General features: G+C 31.9%; 1 long non-coding RNA gene across 3 annotated transcripts in view; it reads right to left on the bottom strand.

Annotated features, from left to right (window-relative positions):
* Positions 1–23,301, bottom strand: part of LOC117286542 — a 273,040-nt gene that overhangs the window by 17,967 nt on the left and 231,772 nt on the right. For all 3 annotated transcript variants that reach the window (XR_004517723.1, XR_004517722.1, XR_004517724.1), the window contains exon 2: positions 22,942–22,994. This is a non-coding gene — a long non-coding RNA (uncharacterized LOC117286542). The remainder of the gene's footprint in view (positions 1–22,941; positions 22,995–23,301) is intronic.

Below are 23,301 nucleotides of genomic sequence, written 5' to 3'. Positions count from 1 at the left end.
TCTCTGCTTTGCTACCTTCTGCCTGTCCTGCCACAACATGGACTGTATCTTCTCTATGATGTCCCCTCTGCTGGGCCTTGGAGCTAGCCGATTATAGACACAAAACTTTATGAACTGTGAGCCAAAATAAACCTTTCCTCCTTTAACTTTGGATGTCAAGTTATTTGTCTTAGTAATGAAAAAAGTAATGAAGGCAGGTAATAACTCATTTGGGCTATGATTTACCTTTCTCTGATGATGAGTATGAGATCGTGAGTCTAAATATTTATTTGTGATTTTTATTTTGAGAAATATTTATTCAGATAATTTCCCCATTAATTTCACTGTTTACTTCCTGCTGAATTGAGTTTTTATATATTCTGGATATTTATCTCTTTTCATGGGTAGCTTGTAAATATTTTTCTCAACTTGCAGATTATCTATTCTAATTTTGTTTCCTCTGGTTTTCATTAAATTTACACTTTGATATAATCCTATTTGCCATATTTTGCCTCTGTTTCCTGTGCCTTTGATGGCCATTAAAAAAAAATCTTTGCAAGATCCTGTTAATTATGTTTCCTTTTATTTTTCATTATACAATTAATAATGAAAAATCTTTGTATACACTTGCCCTTTTTTTTTTCTTCCTCATTTATCAGTTACCCAGGTATCTTTTCTCTTTGTTTTTTGTTTGTTTCTTTCAAATATTTTTTTTTTTTTTTTTTTTTTTTTTTGGGTTTTTTTTTTTTTTTTTTTTTTTTTTTTTTTTTGTAAACTGACCAGGAACTCACTATGTAGCTCAGGCTGGTCTCAAACTCACAGTGATCCTCCTGCCTCAGCCTCCCAAGTGCTGGGATTACAGGGGTGCGCCACCACACCCAACTATTTTTTCATTTCTACACTTTCCACATGGTTTATTTGTATCTTTCTATTGCAGAAAAGACTAACACTGCAATCTTCTTAGTCATTGTACATCTCTAATAAGTTAATCAGTTATTAAAATAACCTATTTTTGAAATTGTTGCGTGCTTTTAACATCTAGTTTTAGGACTGAGAGCAGCTGATTTTTAAAATACGGCCAATATATTATAAAAGTATGCTTCATTAATGCAAGATTTATGGGTCAGTCAGACATATTAGTATTTCCCCTCTCTGAATCCCTCGTTGTCTACTTTCCTCAACTTTTCTTTCCTTTTCCTTTTTTCTTTTTCTTTTCTTTTCTTTTTGTTCTCCACACAAGAAAGAATGATTCTTCTTTTTACTTTTATTCCAATCATTTAATGAATCAAATACAAAAATTTTCCTTACTCTAAGAAATCATATGTGTTGCACAGACCCTCCCCTCCCTTTTCCAGTGTGTAGTGATAACTGCCTTGTGTTTCTAGTCTACTTATATTCTAATGTCTTCCAGTAACTGCTTTTTACCATGTCCAGTATATACAATGATCTTGTATTGGGCAACCAACTAGCAGAGCTATAATTTATTAATAAAAGTATAAAACTCCAACCATGTTAAATCAGAACATTCCTGCTATATTTACTTACTTACCAAGCAAGACAAATTTGAATAAAGGCCTATAATTTTACTTTTAAATTATTCAAATATACTGAATTGTTGAGATCAGGTGGTATCACAAATCTCACTTTAATAATCTCTTCTAAACATCCTTGTTTTACTTGTGTATTTATTCCTGCATTCACTGCAGTGCTAAGGATAGACCTCCAGGGCCATGTGGACCCTGAGTTTTTCAGACCTCTTCACTGAGCTACACCCCTAGACCCCATTGCTTTATATTTTAAAATGGAAATTGTTATGCTGTCTCAAAGTAATTCATATTATAAATCCTAAAATGTTTATAAAACTACAAGAATTTCCTCTATTTTGTGCATATCATAAGTAAAATGAAATATTTACATCTGAATATAGTATAAATACTACTAATTATTAAGAATTTCAAAAATTTTCTCAAGATTTTGGAAAAATTGACTTTATCTTGTCTGATTTTGGACTCTACATTGAGGTGTGGGTCTTTGTCTGTGCTAAATAGTGTTTCTCATAATATTTGTTTTATCATTTTCCCCCACAGGTCTTTATTTGATGTCACCACTCAAAATTTAAAATTTCCATTGTGTAAGTTCATTAATTTGATATTTTTCATCCTTCTCCAATTTTTACTGGGAAAATTGGCTTATGTTTTCATTAAGCAAGATTCAAACATCAATAAAATGGAAAATGTAGCTAAAAAATGAGATTTCCTCTGCTAAAATGTGTGTTTACCATAATGCAGCTAATTTGGCGCATGTCTTTTTCTGAGAATTTAATATTGTACAAATAAATAATCTATATCAATTATATTTTCAGCATTAGTTTACTCTTACAATTTGCTCTATTTCACAAGTTTTTAAATAATTAAAATTATTTCAATTAACTATTCTGTTTCATATGATACTTTTGAAAGTAACAATATTTCTAATTTGATTCTACTTGGTTTCTTTTTTATGAGCAAATAATAATGTCCATGCTTATTTATTTTACCTCAACAAATTTTCCAATCTTTACATCTTTAACCATTTTCCCAATGATGAAAATCTTGAATTTTTAATTTTTGTTTTCTCCTACAAATACTTCAAATTTTTCAATAATCTTAAGCATTTGTATTAATACTGACATTGTACAGATAGACTATACCACATGTCAATGTTTTAAAATTAGTGAAGTCTCAGGATTAGAACTTGCTATACTTGCTATATCTGTTCAGTGATCTCTCTTGCCTTAACCCTAACTGCAGCCAGAATACTTGTTCCACTTTCCAATGACTTCTCACTACAATTAGAAGTGGTAAAACTTACAATAAAATAGGAATCCTGTGTAGCCCAGTTCCCTTTCTCTCTGCTACTAAAGTATCATTTCCTCATATGTCTCACTCTGCAACAATAAGTCTGTGCTCTTCCCTGGACTTTTCAAAAAAGAGATTTTGCGTTAGTGTTTTCTCTACTCAGAGTAATGTACAATATTTGCAGGCAGATATTCATTTAGCTGTCAATAATATTTATAATTAAAAACAGATGAATTTCTAGATCACATAATTTTAAATTGCAAATGTATTTCCTTTGATGTCGCGAGCCGGCGATGCAGAGCACTGTCCAGCAGTGTCTCAAACCTGAAAGAGCAGCGGGGTGGAGATGGGGCAGAGAGAAAGGAAGGACGCCAAGACAAGAGTCTGATAAAGGCGGCGTTTATTGCCGGCAAGCACCGGCCTTTTAAAGCAAAAAAACCACAAACTATTATGGGATGGGTTTACCATAGTAACTGAAAGGTCACACAGGAAAAGAGCAAACAGGTTCACCAAAACAACCCACCGTGAGTAGTAGTAACCCGGACAACCACACATCTAAAGGTCAGAGACAAGAAACTGTAACTTTCAGGAATTCCACAAAGGAAACACTCTACCTGCTCAACTGGAGAAACTTAACACATACGGAGTTACTAGAGTTGACAATACTTAGAACCAATACTCATGATCCCCACACTTTGACAAAGAAAAACATGCAACATACTAAATCTCTTTACTCACCTTATTTTTCTATGGCATATTTACAACAGTGTGGCATATACTTATTTTTGGAGGAGGAGACTTTTCTAGTTAAAATTAATTTTATGGAGGAATAAATAACATACTTTTTATCTCTTCCATTTACAGATTTTTGAGGATGCACAATCAATAAAACAGCACCACTGTTAAAATATAAAACTCTGTGATCAGTTCAAAACTGCCTCTTTAATCCTGTTAACTCACAACAAATATTACAGAAACTTTTTTGAAATGTCTTACAATTTTGTCTTTTAATGAGTGTCATGTAAATGGAATCATACAGCATGAAGAGCTCATATTTCTAGGTTCTTTAGCGTAATTAATGATATATAAAATAGTTTAATGACTTTACATTTACTTAATACATTGGACAACCACTCTGTCTCATTACTTAATATATGGAAAATGTACTTATTTTAATAGTTCAAAAGATTAAAATCATAAACAACACTGTCTACTCTGGGGATGGGATGCCCTGTAACTGGATATTTCACCACAGTGAGTCAACATTCTGGCTGACACTCTAGCACGGAGCACATACAGCACAAGACATTAAGATATCACCCGCTATTTTCTAAAATTCTCCTTTCTGAGAGAAGCAGAGGTACTAATTAGAATTCTGTCTTTTCTAATACAATCCTTTCCCTTCTTCAATTTAGAACAGCATATGGTCTGGGATTTGTGAATGTTTTGCACTCCTTATCATCGCATAGAAGGAATTTGCTGCACGTTTGTTGTTAATCTCTTTGATAATCTATGGCACTAGACATGGAGAAGGGAGTGTGCATACGAGGGCATCTTGGGACTTAAAATGGAGGGTTGTGATATTTCAGAAAATGTGTGAATTTCTAAAAAATAAGTAATTGGAAAAAAGTTTCTGCTGTGGAAAAACCGAAGAAAAACAAATATGCGCCTTTGAAACACAAATAATGGAAGAAAAAAGTGGGACCTTTGAAACCCAAATAATTAATCGAAGAAAAAGGTAGTATTCTCTGGGGAGTCAACCTTTTCTCTGTGCTCATTATCTAGATGCATCTTCTTTATTAATAAATAATCCCACATAAATTGCAAAAGAGACCATTTTCTTGACAGTTTCAATTTATCATGATTCTTAGTTTAAATACAATACACTGTAGTGTGTATGACAAAAGTGCTATCAAATAATGATAAAACAATTAAAATGAAGTATAAGTAATTAAAATAGGTAATAAGTTCCACATTAAATTTTCTATAAAATGGAATACTATTCAGCCATAAAGAATGATATTAGATTAATTCATAGGAAAATGGATACATATTGAGGATATACTCCTAAGTGAAATAAATCACATATGTGTAAATACTGAATAGTTTCTCTGGTGTGAATAAACTATAATGGTATACAAGATCCTAATGAAATAATTGACCATGTGAAAAAGGAAGAAAAGGACTAAAGGTATAGGGAAAGTGGGAAGGGTAGGGGAAAGGTAATGAGGGAAAGGAAAAAAAATAGGAGAAAATAAAAAAATGGAAATGAAGTGTTTGTAAATGGGGAGGGGAGGAGTGGGTGGAGGGAGGGCAGGGACAAGGGGAAAAAATGAGAACCAAGACCTGTCATGTAAAGGTACAAGATCCCAATAATGAATGTAACTGTACTGTAGACCTAAAATGTTCCAATAAGCTCAATGCGGAAAAACAATAAAATAAAATAAATTTTCGTAATGTCTATAACATCGGGAAATATTAAAGTGAATGTATATTTTCTAAGAGCAATTATTTAAAAAGTGCAGTGAACGAAGTGTATAGTGATGTAGACAATATTGCACCATGATCAAGCACATTACGGTCATATATAAACTATGTTTCTATATAACAATTTTTGATTTATTGTTAATGTTGAAATGACAATGTTGCCATCTTCAGAATCATATTATTTTGTTAGTGACTCAAATATTACTTGACACATAAAATAATATATGAATATGCATATATATTCTTCAAAAATACATGAACTAAATGAATCAGGGAATGACTCATACAATATCCATACATAGGATATTAGATGTCCTTGAAAGTTCCTAGATTTTTGCATGAAATTTTAGTTAATGTATATACTTATAATTTTAAAAGTTTTGTTTTTCTTTATAAAATATAAAGATTGACAAAAATTGAATTTGATTGATCACTATCAGTTACTAAATAATGTAATGAATTATTTTCTTTAAATATTTTAAAAGACAAAATAGATGTTTAAAGTTTAATGCTAATGTACAAATATAATTTCTTCTAAAAATTAAATGTTATTTTTCTATTAAGTAAAATATATTCACATCTGTCTTTGCTTATTGGTAGCCCCTGCAGAAGTAATTGCATCACTCAAGTATTTTTCAAAATAAAAGTAATCATGTCTTTGGAATTTATTAAAAATAGAGAATGCTAAAAGGTAAGAAGTTTGGAATATTTAATGAATTGAATAAAGTGCTTTATAGAATGAAACAGCTAAAGAGAACAAAGTAAAAAGACTAATAAAATTATGTCTTATGGTGTTTTGTTCTTAAAACTAGATTATAACTTACTTATCAAAATCATATTATATATCATAGTATAATTAATTTCATTTTTAATTTCTCCTTTCCTTTTATATTTAAATTAAGAAGTAACTCTCCCAATTTCAAACATGAAGTGCCAAATTCATACTTGTCCTCTAAAACCTTTCAAAGTATTTTATAAAGACTCACTTGTTTTATGTAATTGTAACTATAGCTGATCTAAATATAGTTGCCTTAATATTTGTGATATCAAAAAATGGTGATATCCCCAAATCTCAAGGAATTGACTTATTTCCTGAACCTTAGTAAGAGACCATAAATCTATTAATTTAATGAGATAAGAGTAACTGTGATTTTAAAGTAGTTGTACTTTACTTATCTCATTTCCCACCTCGTGCTCACTCATGTTTCTTTGCTACTTGTGATAAGGTTGACAAGTCCTGCATGTATTTCCTCACTTCTTTTGCTTTCCAAAGTAATACACGACCACTACATGGCTCCTATTTATATACAGAGATGTGAGCTTTTTTATAGTCAAATATTATTAAATTTTAAAATGCAAATATTTTAAATAATGTCAGTGAAAAATGTATTTTATATCATTTAAAAAAACACTGTCATGTGTCTACCATGTGGGAGCGCGGCCATGGTCCTCTAGGAGTTTGACATTTAAAAGGAAACTTCTTCACCTCTACACTCAAGGCATTGATACAATCTGTAACATTCTAGGACTCTGCTTGTTAAACTTGTTGCTGCAATGGAAGAAACTCAAAGAGACAGCCATAGATCTGATGTTATCAATAAGAGTCAGGAAATTCGGTCTTTGAAAAACAATGATTTGGTGTTGTGTGCCCTTAAAAGCTTCCTGTTGATGTGAACCTATAAAAGGAGCTGTTTCTGCGAAATAAATCAGACTTCTCTTCCTCTCCGCTCAGGCTTGAGTGTTCTTTCCTTTCTCAATCCTCACTCCCCGACTCAGGCATGTTCGTGTTGTGACGGCTGGACCGCCACACTACCAGTTTCAGGAAATTAGATCTTTCTAATCAAAACAATAAACAAACATTCATTAAAAAAAAAAAGTTTTCCAGAAGATAGATGAAGAAAAGTAGGGTCATTTCTACAGAATGACAGGACACACGAGGAAAAAACTGAAACTACTAAACTCACTATAAATTTAATTGGAAGAAGTGGAAATCAATTGTAAGGAATAGCAAGGAGTTTTATGTTTTTTAAAATTCATTTAGAAATTGTATATAAAAATGCTCCTTTGAAATTAAACCCTGGAGATTTCGTAAACTGTCAAAATATTGCAAAAAAATTGACAAAGAAAATGAAGGGATGGACAAACAATCAGTACATATGAGAAACTTAGGAAGTGGCCTAATTTAGGACAGGAACTGACAAAAAATTGAGAAATTAATGTAGCTGTGCTTCTGTACTGGTCATTAATTGGTCCCAGGAAGAGTGACATGTACTGTACCAGACAAGTTGTGTGGGCTGGAAAGGGTATTGTATTGAGTCAGGAGGCAATGGATACTGAGAAGTTCTAGGTTGCCCATTGAGTACTGATAACAATTACCAGTTTTTTTCTTTTTCTTCTCCTTAAAATGCATGGAGTATCAAGTTCAAGGAGTTTTAAAGCAATCATGTACCAAGTTATGACTGTATTTACACAGAGTTCCATGGAGTTCAAGTCACTTTGCTTCTCATACTGTTAGAATAGATTTGAGCATATAAGTAAATACATTTGGCAACTTTTAGATATAATTTTACAACTGTAAAAGCTATTAGTTTTATCTGATACTGTGTGTGATTAGAAGGTATGCTTGGCAAACAGACACCAGAGAAAGATCGTAGCCTGTTTTCTTCCTATATGCTGTATCAATATGTCAAATGGTTGAAGGAGCTATTTTTTCAATTTATATAAACAATTTTAGGTTTATATTCTCCCTACCTAAATATCAAGTACAATATATATTTAGGATATAATTCATTATTAATACATATGATTGAGAGAACTTATGTAAATAATCTAAAAATCTACAAAATGTTAGAAATATATATAAAATAACCACTGTCTTTTGCTTCTGTAATTTGCTTTGCTTTGCTTGTTTAACGAAACACCCGAGGTCTCACTGTTGAAGCTTGAAGGCACATAACCAAGCTGAATCTCAGGATGAGACCAAATGTTCAAGCAAAAATAACAGTCCTTGAGCTATAAAACTCTCTGTAAACCATATGGCTGCAAAAGTGTCAAGATGGAAAAATAATTGTTAACTATGTTTTTCTAACCTTGAACAGACCCCTTTCTGAGTGCTAGAATAGATGGTTGGATGAATTTTAAGGTAAACTCCCTAACTGCAAAAAATTGCTACGTCTGAGTTAAAGTTAACTATCTTGTGACTGTGATTTGTACATCAGTAATGCAAACTGAGGAATAAAATGTAACCACCTGAATGAGATCATGTCTGTAAAACACTATAAAAGAAGCTGCAACTCAATAGGGGGGTGATCACTGGCACTGCTCTTAGTGTGATTGACCTTTTGCTAGCAAAATAAAGCTTTTGTTATTTTACTTCCATTCTCTCTCTCTCTCTCTCTCTCTCTCTCTCTCTCTGTCATTTACCAACTCCTTCCATAATACATATAAAGAATATATAAAATTTGTATTTTAAAAATCATTTTGAAATGGTAAATTCTTAATTTCAACCCTCTTTTGTGAATCTAGTTTTTATATTTTCATCTCATAATATAACACAGAAGGGAAAAGAGTATTAATTATATTAATTTATTTTTCTTATTAGAATAAGTTTGCAGTATATACCATTTACATCCCTTGTGTGATTTGGTATACATACACAGAATGTCTTACCTCTTTTTCCTTTCTGTAACATCTTCCTCATACCATGTAGGTGTCAGTTTTTAAACTGAGATCATTTAAAACTATTTAACAACTATATAAGGGCAAATGTAAGTATTCTAGATAATTTGTAGTACCTCTTGTCAGCTTAAATAGTGTCATAAAAACAAAGAAACATATTAAATTTTCACTATCTTTGTCCATCTTGTATCTCTTTCCCTCTACTTTCATATAATTTTAAATATCATAACTATCAGGAAAGCACTGGCTAGTATCACTTAATATGTTAATCATTTATCAAGTGATTGACTTTCTTATTTTCTAGAGGAAAAAATAAGTACAAATAATTTATATAGCATTTTATTTCTAACCACCAATGGATTATCCCAAGCATCCTACCTCGTTGGCCTTTGATCTAATACATTGAACTCTTTCATTTGTCAGGATATTTTCACAGACTTTTTCCTTCTTCTTTGGTTTAGTTCACTGTCCCTCATTCAGGCAGCAGGACTTGGGAGAAATACCAAATCTGTAAAGGAATTTACACTTCTACTCAAACAAAGCCTGTGCCAATTTTGCTACGATTATAGCACCCTGTTTATTTTCCATCCTTTTTAAAAATACAAGATTAATTGTATAATTGTTGGTATTATTATCATTATTATTATTATTTTGCCTGTGATATATCTTTCAGCTTACATTGTACAGAAGGACTGGTGCAATGTTCAGTTTATAAGCCCTTGTATCAAAACAGCCTGAATCAGTGTTTGGCAAAGGAAAAAATATTCAGTATGTTTTTATTTGATATGAGTAACTGAATGAAAGCTTCCAATTCACTAGGAAAACACTCAAGTTTTTTAAATAATATAAATATTCAGGATCATAATGTATGTACTTTTAGAAAAAATTGCCCTTGTGTTATCATCATAGTCTAAAAGACATTTACAATATAGAATTTAAGTGTGCTATTTCCTTTAAAATATATCCAGTGTATAAAAACCCATGATGGGGAAATATGCACTAGCCAATATTTACATATAATAAATACTAAGACACATTTTATATATTTCTACTTATTCTCTATTTCAATATTATGAAAAACCATGATGAGTTTACTTTTGTAATCACGATAAAGCAAACCATGAGGAAATATTATATTTCTTTTGCGTTCATAGATACATAATAAAAGGAAAAGGAAAGAAAATAAAATGAGAAAGAATAGCTTATTCTGAACACTTGTGAACTATGCCTTGTTGAAAATTCTGCTTTCAGACAATTGAAAGATTGATATTTTAAAAAATTTGTTTAGTTTTCAAAAATATTGCCATTATTTAGAATTAAGCACTACTTTATGTGATCATAGGTAACATGAATAGGTTTCAACAGGTGACAGTTGTATAAACACAAATTTGTGTGCAAAGTCAGTATACTGCATATGGAAGGGTAATTTCTCAGTGAACTTCTTCACTATTATTTATTTGATATATCTATATCTATCATATTGTTACAAATTAGTCATGTTTGCTCTTGGAATCAGAAAATTATTCTGGGGTGAAGTTCTCCTGAACACTGCGAAATATTTAGTAAACTCCAGGCCTCTACATAGCAGCTGCCCTTTGTATACTAGAGCACTGATTGCAGAGATTATTACTTGTAAATTTGTTCCAGATATTCTCAAATTTCACTAAATTAATTAATTAAAGTATTATATATGAAATTAAATTTGAAGAAATTATATAAAACTTAGTATCTATAGTACCAAACAATTTCCTATAGTACCAAACAATTTCTATAGTACCAAACAATCTGTAATTTCAAATATTCCCTAATTGTTTTTCTTAGAAAATAGTTTGTAGCAACAGAATTAATCGAAAGCAAATGGTGATTTTTAGTAATTTTGATACAGCTATTTGACTTATGAAATGGAAGTCTTTGTAATGGATTTTGTAATATGATATAGTACTTTTCATAAATCTAATTAAATCCAATAAAATATGAGAATGTCTACAGTATTTATTTCACAGTTTTTTCACAATAGACAAATACTAACATTTCTCTCATTTTTTATCCTTTCTTAAGACATATTCATTTACCAATTGTCATGAGACTAAAAATATCGAGTCAAAATGGCTCTCTGAATCACATTCATCAACTCAGTGGCATCCATAAAAATTTGTGAGCTTGGGCCGGGGATTTAGCTCAGCAGTTCGGTGGCCTGCCTTGCAAGAGCAAGGACTCGAGTTCAATCCTTGGTACAAAAAAAAAAAAAAAATTGTGAGCTAGGTAATAATGATGTGAATAAATGAATCACATCAAACACAAATAAACCATTTTATACCAAATCATTTTGTGTTCTTCGTGGGCCTTGGAAAGTTTACCTAAACTAGATTTTCCAATTTCTTTGTGCTTACTAATTTTCTTTCATTTCTTTTGCCTTTTCATTTCAAAATACTATTGATTTTTAATTAAACCTGGACATCGACATGTTAAAATCCTTAAGTTTTCACAGAAGCTCTAGATTAATCCCTTTCCTGTCACAGCTACAAAATTCATGAAACCAACAACATAAAGGAGGAGAGGTTTAATTTGGGTCAGTTTTAGAAGGTTCAGTGAGTGCCAGGCCAACTGGCTCTGAGGTAGAAACTGTGTGTGGAAAAGCCTGGTGGAGAAAATGCACCCTTCTGTCTACCTCTGACTTGCTCCCACCTCTTAACAAGACATTCAGCTCTGAACTTACCAATGATAAGTACAGCACACCCATCATCCTGGGGTAAGATTAGCTAAAAAAGACAAATCTATAATAATAAAATTTTACTTTTACAAAAAACTGTAGCTTCAGGCACACAAGTTATTCAAAACATTTTCCCTTCCAGGAAACTCACTCAGAACAAAGCAAAATAAAGAAAACCCCTGAGTCTCAAAGAAAATGAGAAAAGAAGGAAAAAAATAGAAATAAAGCTTTGTAAATAAGGAGAGGAAGAGGGGTTGACAGAAGAGTGGAAAGGGGGAAAATCAAGATATATCACGTACAGGTACAGAAACCCTATCATGAATGTGATCATTATGTACATCTAAAATATACCAATAAACTTAGTTACAAAAGAAAGTGTGAAAGACACAATAAGTGGGTTTCATGGTGAAGGAAAGATACTCAGCCCACGGCAGCCAGGACGCAGACAGAGCAGCAAGGCACAAGAATCCACCTTCCTTGTTCAAGCCCCCAGGGACCTGCCCCTTCTCACGATGCCCACCTCTCAGCAGCACGGTCAGCTATGGCTTTAGCACGTGGAGTGTGGTGTCCCCATGATGTAACCGCCTTTCATGAGCCTCTCCCCTGAAGACAGGGTACTTCAGATATGCACTATCCCAGGTTTCCTTGCCTTTATTCCTGAACGTAAGCATGTTCAATGTCCATGTTACTTTCACTGAGACCGATCAAGCGATGATCTGAATACTTAAACATTACATCAGGTACACTTCAGTGTCCTTGCGGAATACTGTTCACTCTACAAGTATACAACATCTCTGCGCTTCAGTAGTTGTGATTTTTGAGCCCGTAAATTAGTGAAAATGTTCGTTTGTGGTAATAAACTGTTCTTAGGAAGTCAAATAACCAAAAGGCTAAAACAACTAGCTGGAAAATAAAGGATTTTAGCATTCCCTTATATTTTACTCTGCTGGAGAGTATTTGATTCATTGTAAACAGTATCCATATTTGTAATCTCTTAAGACATACAACACAAAAACTAAAAATGTTGCCGATATTACCATTTATCACTCATGAAGCAACAAAATTCATTCATTCTGATTTTTCTATTCTATTTCCCTCTTTTTTCTCTTTGTCACTGTGAGCTAGAGTCACATCCTGTAATAATCTGTCCCAAGAAAACATCTTATGTTCAGCACTATTTTCTTTTGTCCCCTGCAGCTGCAATACATTGGCTCTGTCTATAGATTGAGAGCAGTTTGTTGAAACATTTATATTCTCAGTTTCTTCTAGCTGTTAACAATTTCTTATAGAAATGTGTAACATAATAAATAAAATCACACCATGATGTAAGTATATTTAAATCAGCTGGCAAAAGAGTAATTTTCACCCCTGTCTCCTAGCACAAGTTAAATCAGTGGTTTATTTCTCAGCTCAAAATGTCTAAAGCAATGTATGCTGCTCCTTGATTTATGACTGGGTGGCCTGGATTCTTTGTGTCCTAAAGGTAATGTGTCTTCAGGAAAGTGGTAGGGATGATACATATCTTTACAAGTTCAATACAGAGGCCACTGGTTGCAAGAAAGCACATGACCTAGAAGCATGGGTCTGTCTGACTACAGACTGAAAACTCCCAAATCCCGAGTCCAAATAACTTTTTTTTTTAAATACATTATCTCAGGTGTTTGTTACGCGAATGGAAACTGACCAATAGAAATTCGCAGGAAAGAGGAAAGCGATATGGAGAAATGTATGAGCATCAACTAGCTTTTTCAAACATGGATTCAAACCAATGTGCACAATTTCTCACTCATCCTCTTCTTCGACTTCTCAGGCAGAAGCTTTCGACTGACACATTCTCAGCTACAATTGCTATTATATTGAGATAGGTATGATTCAAAGGGAAATGCAGCAATTTATTATCGTTAATCACAAATTATAGAAAATAGAGGAGAGAGGAAAGGAAAAAATAAAGTTTTGCTTCTGAAGAAAGTAATATAGTTAATTTTATAATATACAAAAACAACATTTGAATTCCTCTTTTATGTAAAATACAAAGAACCGAAGAAATTTCTTTCCTCCGTATATTCTCCCATGTTTTCCTTTGACTAATTACATGTATAATATTGACACTTATAATTCTCTAATTATTCTCATCTAATTTTGAAATTATCAGATATCATCTTAGTTCTTTTGTTTTATTTCTTCATTTTGCCTTGGTACTTAGTCTACAGCATGTGTTTAATGTGAGCTTTTCTTTCCATTTACTGGTATAAATCTATATTTAAAAAGAGCTATTCTTAAAGTAACATCACTGTACATAACCAGTTGAATGTCAAATTATACTTTTAAATAATAAATGAAAGTATTTTGAGTTGCTTCTAAATAGGTCACAGCACTGCCAGATAACAAATTAGGTTAGTTATTACTTTGTTTTGTAAACATTAGACAGGTTGATTATAGAATATTTATACCGCTGTTCATATTATGATAGTTTAAATTATGACAACAATCTGATTTTATTGTTATATTTAGAAAAGGATATTTCTAGAGAGATAAAAATTGTGAAAACTTCTGAAGTTGTAAATGTATGTTGAAATTATCTTGTTACAATTTTGTGGTTTTCTGATCCCAGAAAAATTTCTAACATCAAAGCAATGGAGGATATATAAATGGTTAGGCTGGTAGCAAATAAATTCATATAGTATATACATTTCTCTCCTCCCAGATACTGTGGTAATTAAATTATAAGTATCAAATAATTTAATATATTATATTTGTTATGAAAATTAAAATGTTGGTTTTGTTTGTGATTAATTAAAAATATTGAACTTATTTTTCCAGCTCTATGGGTAACAAAAATAACTTAAACATAAAATAATATAACAGAATTTCATTAGACACAGAAAATCAGAAGCAATTTGAAATACAGGTTAATTAGAAACATGATTCTAAAACTCTACCTCAATCAGTATATGTGTATATTAGAGTCACATTTTTATTTTATTACAATTTAAATATATCTATAAAATCTGTATTTTCTATATCAAGATAATGAGTAAAGTAATTAAACTCTTTGCAAATTATTGATATATAATTAAAACACAAGTACTTCACATTCAATAACATTTGAAAGTTTTCCAAAAACAAAGCATAAGCAAGGTGGATGAACTTTCATTTAAAATAGCAAGGGAAGTTAATTGGACTCTCTATTACATGATTCATAAATAATTGATGGACATATAGATAAAGGTAGATGAGAGAGCCAGGTAGCAAGAGAGATTTATAAATTTATTATTTTGCTCTCAAATCCAGTCAACTGGTAAAGTAAATATAGGATATGACTTCACCAGCTACCAGAAGTATCACCCAAAATCATTTATAATGAATATGTAAAATATTTGCAGACAAAATGTTTGTATATGAAAATCAGCAACCTATATTTTAAAAAGATATAAAGTTCTTAAATAATAAATTTATGGGAGAAGCACGCTGTTAACACCTGATGCTGAGATCCAATGATTAAAATATTTTTGTAGTCATTGCTACATTTCTAGAAACATTTTAATTTATTTTTAGAAGGGTTTCCATATATATCTACATCATGAAGTTCACTGTATATGTATCATAAATGTATGTGATTTTATATGCACAGGAAATATGAATGTCTATTTGGAAGGGGTCTTTCTAACCCATAATGTAGCTGTCATGTATAGCTCTTGATATTTTCCCCACATAATTTAAACTTAAAATAGCATGACATCTTACCTGTTTCAGTTTGTCTTTTGTCTTTGTGTATACAACTTCAATGTTAAGTTGCCAGCTTTAGTAATGATCATTCTTACCCAGTTCTTTTCTTCTCAGGCACAAAGAGAGCTTACAAATTAGTTTGGCCAATCAATCGATTATTTTCTAGCAAAGAGACTGTGTTGAGAGTGATGTGGATTTTTTTCCAGGCTTTAGCTATTAAAGTTCCTTGTAGATTATTACAGTATTTTTCTTCACTTTTTTTCTTTACATTTAGAGACCATAGGTTACGATGGCTAAACCACTATAAATCAAACATGCAAAATGATCATCTCCTTTGCTAATTATTCTGAACTATGGTCACATTTAATTGTTTTTGAGTACTCCCATTAATGGGATGTCAATCTTTATCAAATTTATTTCATCATTAACCTTTCCTTTCACCCTCATTTTGTCCTCTGTGGATATTAACCAGATTATTGAAATTTGCATTACCTTCAAGGAGCTTCCTCAATATTCAGTCCTTCCTATATATTGCTTGCAAAATAAAATTTCTGGATACCAATATTAGAATATTTGCCCCATATTAAAATAATATATGAATCTTTATTAATTATAATACACATTCAAATTCCCGAGAATTCATACCCTTCTCAATATTACACAACCTCTACTTAAATTCCTTAAAAATTTTATACAAAACAGTGATTACATTCAACTTGGATGATTGATAAATAAAAATCCTGCCTCTTCATTATTTTTACTTCCCTTCCATTCTTGTTCTCGCTCCTTTGTGTGCCCACACACCATGTTCTTTATTAAGACCACACAAGAAGTGTTTTATGTTCTACAAAATTTCTATGCACTAATAAATCTTTGAGCATCACTAATATTTCTTGATACACTTTTACTTCCTTGCTTGAGTTATTACTCCAAATATCACTGCCTCTGTTACCTGTGTAGGGTTCCAACCCCTCCTCCAAAAAGCCATCTAAACAGTGCTCCTGGTAGTCTATCTACTTAAGAGACATGCACAATCAATATGAAAGCAAATAACAGAACTCTCTTTTTAGGATATGTTGAAAGAGAAGATAAAATTTCCATATTTTTCAATGCTCTCACATTTGATCTTGGCCCAAAGGCCAAGAAGCAATGTTTTTCAGTGCTTTCATACAAAAGTTATTTAAAAAAATATGCTCAAACTCTGTGTAAGAAGGTATAGATGGCAAGTTCTTGTACTGAGGACATAGCTCAATGGATGGATGAGTTCCTGAATTTAACTTTTAGCAGAAAAAAAGAAAAAAAAATCATATTGATGGAACAAAACTAAGCATGACTGGTAGGAAAAAAATTACTTAGTTTGTATTAATGTTACTCGTAGATGTTGTTTTGTTATAGTGTCCAACTGTGTATCACAACAGATATGTGAAACATTGAAAAATTTAAAGTTATTAATCGTTTACCAACAAATTATGGAAAGGCTGCATGTAAAAAGGAATCCATGGAAATCAGTGTGTAAATCCTAAAAGAACTAAAACTAGAAATTCCATTTGACTCAGCTAGCCCATGCTTCATATCTTTCTGAAAGTTTTAAATACGTCATATTTCCAGGATTCATGGATACCAAGATGTATAGTAGTCCAATTCATAGTAAATAAGTACTGGGAACAGCCTATATATCCATTAACAGATGAATGTACAAATAAAATGTTGTACTTATTCATAACAGAGAGCTAAGCTGCCAAAAGGTAGGATAAACTTGAGACATTTGTAGGAAAATGGTTGCACCTTTAGACCATAATGTTAAGTGAAATAAATTGGACACACAAGCTTCAATATTGCATGGTTTGTCTTATATGAGAAACTGAGATAAAAATAAAAAGGAAAAACAAAGACAGGTAAGTAGATCTCTTTCAAATGGGAAGGGGATCAAGAGATGAAGTGGGGAAGAGAGGAGAGGGGGTGAAAAAAATTGAGATGTTTTATGTACATGAACCATGCTTTTTTTGTTTGTTTTTGGTACAGGGGATCAAACTTGGGATCTTGTGCTTGCAAGGCAGGTGGTGGAATCACTGAGCAAAATGTCCTGTGTACATGAGGCGATTTTCCACAAGGAATATAATCATTATGCATTATAAACATGTACTAATAAAAATAAGACAAAATAATAAAATGATTGATTCATTCTTGAGAGGTATCACTTCCAGAGAAAATATCCCATATAAGTAATTCTAAATAAGAACAATTAATCTTCATGCTTGTAAGGAATCTGTTATGATAAAAGCTAAAGGATGAAAATAATACTATATCTTCTGAAGATAGTCTTTAACAATGAGACAACTTTTGATACAACAAATTGACTATAAAATTGTATGTGAGCTTATATTTTGTAAGAAACAAAGCGTTTCACAACAGATAATGGAAAGAATGGTCACAGAACAGTTTTCCAAACAATAAAATGGCAACACATTAACAGCCAGCATTGCTCACAGACATTCACAAGGCACTCACTCACATGTTGCTTTGTTGTCTTTGCCATTTGTCATAATATTGGATACTGGTGCAAAAGATGAGTACTTTGTGCAGAAACTTGTTTAGTTGCCAGTTAGTTTGCCTCTGGGAAACAGTAAAAATAATTACAAAGCAACAAAAGAACGTATCTCCAAATCATCGATTCAAGAAAATCATTACAGCCGGGCATGGTAGCACACGCCTGTAATCCCAGCACATGGAAGGCTGAGGCAGGAGGTTCGCTGTGAGTTTGAGACCAGCCTGGGCTACATAATGAGTTCCAGGTCAGTCTCAACTACATAGTGAGACTCTGTCTCAAAAAAAACCAAAAAAAAAAATCATTACATAATGAATGCAGTCTTAGCTTATTGATTAAAAAAAAAATAATGGGGAAGATGAATGAAAATCTTAGCATTCCAAAAGTTGCTCCCCCATTTACTTTATGTATGTTAAATTATACAAATGTATAACCTTGTTTTGCAATTAATTTCAGTAATGTCTCATAATTTACACAAGTAAAATAGCATGTCTACTATTAAAATAATATGTAGAAAATACTAGAGAAGATATTCTGACCTGCATACTACAATGGTATTTAATATCTCTATCTGTAATTAAACATATAAATAAATCATTAATAGCTTTTTTAACCTGGTAATTTCTTTGAAATTTAATTTCACTATTTCAAATTATAAATGTTCCTTCCCATTAGAAATATAATAGTGTTTATTATTTCTATAAACAAAGTTATATGACTGATGATATCTAAAGAACAACAAACTTAAAGTAGCATTTAAATGCTAGTTTAAATTTGCACCCTCCCATTTCAAACAACATGATTGCAACCTACTTCCCTAAATTTCAAGCTCATGGCCCTGTTTCTCGAAACTTTGGATCATAGACTCACACTTTATTTTCCATTCTCATTATCATGACATATAATCACTGTGTAGCGTTTATCTAGCAGTCCTTTCTTACCCACAGTCTGCTGCCCAAGGATGCTGGCCAAAGCCTGAAAACTTCAGACAGCTCTACATTATTATTTTTATGTCATTATTATTATATTATTATCTACATTATTATTTTTCATTTAATATACCTATGATGCTTGATACACAAATTAGGTATGGTAAAAGGCCCACAATAATCATTAATAAACACAACATATTCTGTAATGAACATTGTGTAAGATTTTTATGCATCTGTGATTTTCCATTTAACATTTTTACACTACAGCTGGCCATGGACAACTGAAATTGTGAAAACTACAGAACAGGGAGACCAATATATTCAAACACAGTTGTCCCATTAAATTGTTTGATTAGGCTCCTGTACAATGAATATCTACCATAACACACCAGGCATAGGGCATAGACCATACAAGACACTCTTACCCATAAAGACATAATCTTACTGGGAGAATCAAATGTACCTCCAACTCATGTTATTGCCATAGAATTATGCTATAATTAAAATACATATGGATAATACAATAATGAAAAATAAAACATGCACTTCAGACTTTAAAAAGGGGATAGGATTTTTAATATGGCTCAATTTTTAGATTTAACATACTTAATTGTAAGTATTAGTGTGATTCAATGTGATATTTCAAGAGAGTCACAGTGTGTACTGATCAAATATGACCTCCCTTCATTGACTCCCCCTGACACCTTTACCTAACTCCAGTGGTCACTGTTTAACATTCACTCCTGTGTCTGGCTTCTTTTACTTGACATAATTCCCACTTGTTTCATCTGCCTTACTATGAATGAAAAGATTTCATCCATGCTAAGTAGTGTTCTCGCATGTATAAATATCAAGATTACTTTATCCAGATGACTTTTGATGGCACCAAGGCTGTGTCCATACTTTAGTTATCACAAAGAGTGTCTCAGTAAACATTGGCATGCAAATATATCTTTTATATGTTGTTTTAATTTCCTTTGGATACAAACCAAAAAGTGAGGCAGCTGATCATATGGTAGATATATTTTTAGTTTTCTGAAGAGCATCCATGATGCTCTTTGTGATGGTTATACACGATCCCCAGCAGAGTAGAGAGAGTTTCTATCTGTCCTCACCCTTGCCAGCATTTATTTTGTTTGCTTGATGACAGAAATTCTAATTGGGGTGACATGACATCTCATTGTAGTTTGAGTTTGCATTTCTCACAGCTAATCCTGTTGAGCATATTTTAGTATATTTATTGGCCATTTGTACTTCTTCATTTAGAAAGTTGACTAACTTTTAATATAATGATTTGACTTTTTGTGGCTAAGGTTTGGGGGTTACTTAGAGATTGGTTTGAAGTGAGACTTCAAGTGTCAGTGGGAATTCATGAAGTACATAAGCATCTGGAACTCAAAGGAAGGGTTCCTATACAGAGGAGATGCTTATGCAGTGACTTGATGATATGAATTAATTTTTAATTTTAAAATTGCTAGGGCATTATTTGCATTGAAGTGACACTTCCCAAAGATTTAGCTGGATAGTCACAATCAAACAAATTTGTTAATTACTCAGTTTAACTTTACATTCATGGACACTAATGTCTTTCAACTGTACTGTTCTTAGCTTCTGGCCAAACTCTCCCTAAACCCTACAGAGCTCATTCTTATCTCAAAGACTTTGCATTTGTGCTCCTGTTGCTGCTCACTCTGGTGGTTTCTTCCTGGCTCTTATTCACCATGCACCTCTCACATGGCAGATACCTTCCCCAGCTTCCCACTAATGAGATCCTCCTTTCTGTTCATCTTTTGTACTTTCTCAATAGTACTGCATGAAGAGGCGTAATTTTTTTATTTGCCTATACCATCAGTATACATCACCTCTTTACCCTACAATATATGCCTGGTGTCAGCAGGTAGCTCATTCACCTCATTTTCTCTAGGAGTGTTGTACACAACACTCTTGACACAACACAACTTGACTGTCACACGTTTTACTTCATGATTTATTGGACAGAATAAAATCAATATCCGTCCCAGAATTTTTAAGGACAGTACAAGGATGAAAATATGGCTCCTTAAAGATAGGGATATAATTTAAATAGTGAAATAGATTTTCTCAGGTAAAAATTATTCGCAGTTGCTGAAGTACCATAAGGACTCGAGCAAATGCACTATAATAATAAATTGTATAAAAGCATAAATCATTTAAATAATTGTAAAAATTAATGTGCATTTGAAAGGATCAATTTTATCAAAACATTTTTAGGAAATTTTAAATAATTTTCAACTATTTAAATAGAAATACAACTTAAGCAAGCTTTAAAGTTTTATATATATGCATATATAGGAAAATTTCATTATATGTGTACAGGAAAAACTGATGTTTTTCACATACAATAACTATAGTCAGCAATTCAGATTCAGAATAAAATGTCTTCATCCTTATGTTGCTATAAAGAGAAAATTACCCAAAATAATATTTATTCCATGTATAACACTTTTCATTCTGTGATCATATGTGTTACTTGGGAAGATTTCAGGTACACAGAACTAAGAAAATTCTCCAGTAAAAATCAATGATTTTTAAAATTTTTTTCTTTGGTTTACAAAGAGACTAAGAGGCTGTGTTTTCCTCAAGTGCTACACTTAAATGTTGAAATAAATATTATATATATATATATAGATATATATATATATATGTATGTATACATAAATGTCATACAAAATTAGAGAATGAATTTTAGCAAGTATGCTTTGAAATACTAGAAATACAGTGCTGTGAATTTAAAATATCTGTGAGGCTAATTTAACCTTAGATAGTGTAAACATTACAAATACAAAACAGAACTTTGTGCAAATATTGGTGATAAATTGAATCCCTTGTACTCACTGTTGTGATGGAAACTATGAATTTTATATGAAATTTTGCAACATGTTTTGCTCTATCTAGAATAACTAAAGGAATAGAGTGTGTTTTCTACAGGCATCAGAATTCAGAAAGTATCTACTGATAAATCAAATGCAGCCCAGCCTTTTCTCTCTGGCTGGAAGTGGAAACTTTTAACTGAAATTTGAGTCTTCTTCCTTATAACTATTTGTGTTTACCGATAATTACTAAGGAAACTAATGTAAATCGGTCATTATTACAGGCAAGTCTGTTTTCCTTTTTGAATATATCACCACAGAGTTTTGCAGTTGTGAGCACTAGGTTATGGGAAAGATGGTGAAATCATCTCAATTTCTCAGGCTTAGATCAATATTCATTAAAATTATTTCCAAGAAAAGCAGAAAAGGAACGTTACCACATTGTAGTTACCAGCAGTACCCCTCATCAATTCATTTTTCAGGTCATTCTTCCCAATTCATAAGCAAAATCCATCACCCACAAATGTTTGATCTTTTGTTCTACTATTCCTGTTTAAGAATTGTAGTTATACCCATTTCTTTTGTAAATAATTGAAAAAATCACAGAATCACATTGTTTCTCTTCTTATTCCAAGTTATCACCATAATTGTCCACACAAAATAACAACCTTGGGGCTAGGGATTTAGCTTAGTGGTACTGTGCCTGCCTCACAAGGGCAAGGTCCTAAATTCTATCCCTAGCACAAAAAAAAAAAAAAAAAAAAAATTAATGGGCCAGGAGTATTGTCTTGAGTTTGAGGCCAGCTTGAATTACATAATGAGACCCTGTCTCAAAAAAAGAAAGATATTTTAAGCATAATTCTTTCTTAAGTGCTTGACATTGGTTGGTATAGATTAAGAAAAATATGATTATTATATCACATACTTTGTATTGTGATTATTATTATATGATATAATTTGCATTATGATTATTGTCATATGACATAATTTGTATTACAATATACCTGATCACTCAGGACCAGAGCACAAGAAGTAAGAGTGTGGGCAAATGTTGGCACAAAAACATGACTTTTAGACATCACAATTTTGGTTGTCTTCTGTTATTTTCTAACTGACAAAATAATCAACATACTTATATAAAACTATATATATGAAAATATTTATTAACTACTTACTTAAATGTTTATTAAGTACTTACCTAAACTTGTAGTGTCCACTACTCTCTAGCATCAGTATATAGGAACTCTTGTCCTACAGGTAAACAAATTAGACATAATTACTAATTTTCTTTAAAGCTTTGAAAAAAATGCATTGAAAATATCTTAAAGGCTCTATAAACTCAAGGTGTATTTCATCACATTTTTTTCTGAGAGAAAAGCTTTATTGGTTCTCAGCATATTCAATGATAGTTTGTCAGTGATTATTATAAAAATTTATTTATCCTGTCTTGATTTTACTCACCAACTGCTCTAAAATTTCTTTCACCCCAAACCAACATCTTCCTGGCTTCTTATTGTTCAGTATTTGATCCCAACTTTGACTTCAAGAGAATGTCAGC

Source organism: Fukomys damarensis, unplaced genomic scaffold (assembly GCF_012274545.1).
Source record: "Fukomys damarensis isolate Sample0158 unplaced genomic scaffold, DMR_v1.0_HiC HiC_scaffold_17, whole genome shotgun sequence".
NCBI lineage: Eukaryota > Metazoa > Chordata > Mammalia > Rodentia > Bathyergidae > Fukomys > Fukomys damarensis.
This window is presented reverse-complemented; position numbering and strand designations above follow the sequence as displayed.